The sequence below is a fragment of the Rattus norvegicus genome, chromosome 4 (genome assembly GCF_021556685.1).
Source record: "Rattus norvegicus strain SHRSP/BbbUtx chromosome 4, alternate assembly SHRSP_T2T, whole genome shotgun sequence".
Taxonomy (NCBI): Eukaryota; Metazoa; Chordata; class Mammalia; order Rodentia; family Muridae; genus Rattus; species Rattus norvegicus.
The window spans coordinates 55,707,052-55,711,231 of record NC_141537.1 but is presented as its reverse complement, the minus strand read 5'-3'; the positions used below and the strand labels follow the sequence as shown (position 1 = coordinate 55,711,231).

At 43.8% G+C, this 4,180-nt stretch overlaps 1 non-coding gene across 1 annotated transcript; it reads left to right on the top strand.

Moving 5' to 3' along the window:
- The first annotated feature begins 2,294 nt into the window (after positions 1-2,294).
- Positions 2,295-2,427, top strand: LOC120102705 (small nucleolar RNA SNORA17). The gene has a single exon (XR_015687389.1). It is a non-coding gene; the product is annotated as a small nucleolar RNA SNORA17 (small nucleolar RNA).
- Positions 2,428-4,180: the final 1,753 nt, after the last annotated feature.

Here is a 4,180-nt window from a genome sequence, read left to right as displayed (position 1 = left end):
AATTGAGTCCATTGATGTTGAGAGATATTAAGGAATAGTGATTGTTGCTTCCTGTTTTCTTACATTTGGAGGTGATATTATGTTTGTGTGCTTGTCTTCTCTTTCTTTTGTTGCAAAGCAATAGGTTTCTTGCTTTATTTAGGGTGTAGCTTACCTCCTTGTGTTGGACTTTACCATTTATTATCCTTTGGATGACTGGGTTTGTAGAAAGATATTGTGTAAATTTGGTTTTGTCATGGAATATCTTTGTTTCTCCATCTATGTTAATTGAGAGTTTTCCTGGATACAGTAAACGGCATTTGTGTTCTCTCAGGGTCTGTATGACATCTGTCCAGGATCTTCTGGCTTTCATAGTCTCTGGTGAGAAGTGTGGTATAATTCTGGTAGGTCTGCTTTTATATGTTACTTGACCTTTTTCCCTTACTGCTTTTAATATTCTTTCTTTGTTTTGTGCGTTTGGTGTTTTGACTATTATGTGACGGGAGGTGTTTCTTTTCTGGTCCAATCTATTTGGAGTTCTGTAGGCTTCTTGTATGCCTATGGGTATCTCTTTTTTTAGGTTAGGGAAGTTTTCTTCTATGATTTTGTTGAAGATATTTACTGGTCCTTTGAGTTGGGAGTCTTCAGTCTCTTGTATACCTATTATCCTTAGGTTTGATCTTCTTATTGAGTCCTGGATTTCCTTTATTCTTTGGGATAGTAGCTTTTTCCGTTTTACATTATCTTTGACAGTTGCGTCGATGATTTCTATGGAATCTTCTGCTCCTGAGATTCTCTCTTCTATCTCTTGTATTCTGTTGGTGATGCTTGTATCTATGACTCCTTGCCTCTTCCTTTGGTTTTCTATATCCAGGGTTGTCTGTCTTTGTGCTTTCTTTATTGTTTCTATTTCCATTTTCAATTCCTTGTTCTGTTTGATTGTGTTTCCCTATAATTCTTTCAGGAATTTTTGTGTTTCTTCTCTAAGGTGTTCTACTTGTGTACTTGTGTTTTGCTGCATTTCTCTAAAGGATTTCTTTGTGTCTTTCTTAGAGTCCTCCATAATCATGATCAAATGTGATTTTAAATCTAGATCTTGCTTTCTGGTGTATTTGGATATTAAGTGTTTGCTTTGGTAGGAGAATTGGGCTCTGATGATGCCATGTAATCTTGGTTTCTGTTGCTTGGGTTCCTGTGCTTGTCTCTCATCATCAGGTTGTCTCTGATGTTATTTATTTATTTATTTATTTATTTATTTATTTATTTATTTTTGCTATTTCTGACAGTGGCTTGACCTTCCTATTGGCCTGTTTGTCAGGAGTGCTGTAGACCTGTTTTCCTGTTTTCTTTCTGCCAGTTATGGGAACAGAGTTTTCTCTCAGGTGTGTAGTTGTTCCTGTCCAGTGGCTTTCAGCTGTCCCTGTGTGTGGGAATCAGAATGGCCTGCCCCTACTTCTCCTAGGTCCCTGTGTGAAGGGGGCCCAGATGGCACTAGGTGTTTTCCTCTAGAGTCAGAAATGTGGGCAGAGCGTTGTCTCCTCTGGTTTTCCAGGTGTGTCTGCCCCTCTGAGTATCTAGCTCTACCTCCCAGGGGATTTGGGTTCAGGTAACTCCTTGACCAGGTCGTTTCATATCTGGGCACAGTTTGGACCCCAGGGCTCTGGGAACTTGACTTCTGCAATCTTCCCATGCCCAGAGGCACTATACAGCTTCCTCTTGGGCCATGGATGTGGGCAAAGATGGGCAGAAGTGGAGGTCTCTCCTGCTCTGCAGTCTCAGAATTACTTCTGGGTGGTCTGCTCTCTCTGCCACTGGGTTTGGGAGCAGGGAGCTATGTGCCAGGATCAGCTAGGTCCGAGTGCCAGCTCCGACTGATGTTCTCTTAATCCAGTGTTCACTTATTTTGTTGAGGGTTCACTTTATTCTTATTTGTTTTCATTGTCAAGACAGTTTTTTTTAGTTCTGCATCTATAGATGTTTCCTTATTGTTTGCACCTTTTCCATTACATTGAATCACTTACAGTTTAAATCAGGATTTTTTTTCCAATTTTTAATGTTCTATAAAGACAATTTTAATCTTTTCCTCTTTCATTGATCAGCAGTGTGTCTTTATGGGCATCTTCAGGATACCATTGTTTTAAGCCTGTCCTGTGGCTGAATGGGTGTGGATGTGAGTGAATATGGGTCCTGCACTCTTGGCAGCTTCCTGTAATAAGAATGCAAAGAAGAGGAACAGTCGTTCACTAGTAGTAGAAGTATACTATTGTGACCATTTTGAAAATCGTTAGGTAACTTTTTCAAAAACCTAAAAGAATTCTGTCTCTAGGTGCAGTGTGATTCGAGCTGCTGTGTCTCTTGTGCATCAGTAGGTGGCAGACAGGAAAGAGGATACATCTATGCCCAGTATTCTGACCTATGAATTTCTAAATTGATCAGTTCCCTCATTGTCTGATAAAAAGTGAGCCTTGGAATACTACCAGTTTGGGCTCTAATGGCCCCAGAAAGGAGACGAGTCTAAGACAATCACCAAGCAGACCTGGATTGGCTCCCATGACCAGGAACAAGCCAGAGACTGGAGGATGCCTTCTGGGACCATGGACGCTGGGAGAGAGTGAGCACAAGGGGCTAATCAAGTGGGCCTGACAAAAAGTCAGCCTGAGACAACCACCCGACCCTGACAGGAAACTATACTGGGATGACCATCAGTTTAATCTGGCAACATGCAGGCCTCAGTTGGGGGCAGACCATGCAGAAGATGACCCCTTCCTGATGCCATAATGCAGGAGCAGAGCAGAACACTCTGAGGATCATTCCTGAGGTTGCCCAGAGACTCAGAGACCCCAGGCACTACTAAGAGGATTAAATATGTTGTGGAAAAATGAAAGAGAAAGAGAAATGGAAAGATGTGGGTACAATGGAGAGAGGTAGAACTAGAGACTTGTGGGTAGTGTGGAACAGGCTGAAGTGAGCAGCTGTTGATGCCACCTGTGACCATGGCAGGGTGGTGTTTTGGCCTATAGTGCCACTAGGGTCCATATCTGGGCCTGTGACCTTGTAGCAGCATGGGTCTGTTACCACCAAAAGGCCAGGCAAATGATCCTGCTCTGGGCTGTCACTCAGTACATGTTGATGTCTAACAGTATGCAGAATTGACCGAACCTCTCACCTAGGCATTGTGAGAGAGATGGCCCTAGAGTCACGAGAGCAGGAGAGTGGTCCTACTCCTACCCAGCTATAATACTTGGGAGTGACAGTCTCGCATATTGCAGAGGTTGCAGGTGAGCTGTGCAGAGGATATGTGCATGGGAGAGCTGGTTCTACCACTAGTCTGCTGTGAAGTAGCATGGGCAAGGAAGAGACCCCCTTCCACCATTACCACCTGCAGCAGGAGAGAGATGTAGCCTTGGGGCCATGAGCGCAGCTGCAGCATTTGGGAGAGATGGGCTCACTGGAGAGCTGGCTCTTTCGCTTCTCTGCTATGTGCTGAAATGGGCAAGGTTGCGAGAGTTGCAAGTGAGAGAGTCCTCCAGGAGTGAGAGAGGGAGTGCCAGTAAACTGAGATACCTATCAGACCCAGCTTTGAATTAGCTCATCTTAACAGCTATCCCATTGATGAACAGGAATCTACAAAGAGGCAAGTGCCCCAAGCTGCATCATCTCTGTGACACAGGGCAGCAGCAGGATATCTGAGAGTGAGGTTCCAAAATTGATAGAGTAGCAGAAGATGGAGGCCTCCTACCAGACCAATGAGTCATTTCAATGAGAAATCACTGGAAGCAAATAAATATGGACAAAAGCGTACACTGTGGGACACTGTGTAGCATACTACAGCTTCGACGATGGATATTATTTTTTTCCTCTGGGTTTTTCAAAAGTGAAGAAGTGGAGATGAGTGGAATTGGGTTGCCAGGTTTGAAATTTAGAAAGAACTAATTAAACTTTTTTTTTATCTTTATTAACTTGAGAATTTCTTATTTACATTTTGATTGTTATTCCCTTTCCCAGTTTCCCTGCCAACATCCCCCTAACCTCTCCCCCTCCCTTTTCATAAGGGTGTTCCCCTCCCCAGTCTCCCCCCGTTATCCCCCCAACAATCACATTCACTGGGGGTTCAGTCTTGGGAGGACGAAGGGCTTCCCCTTCCACTGGTGCTCTTACCAGGCTATTCATTGCTACCTATGAGGTTGGAGCCCAGGGTCAG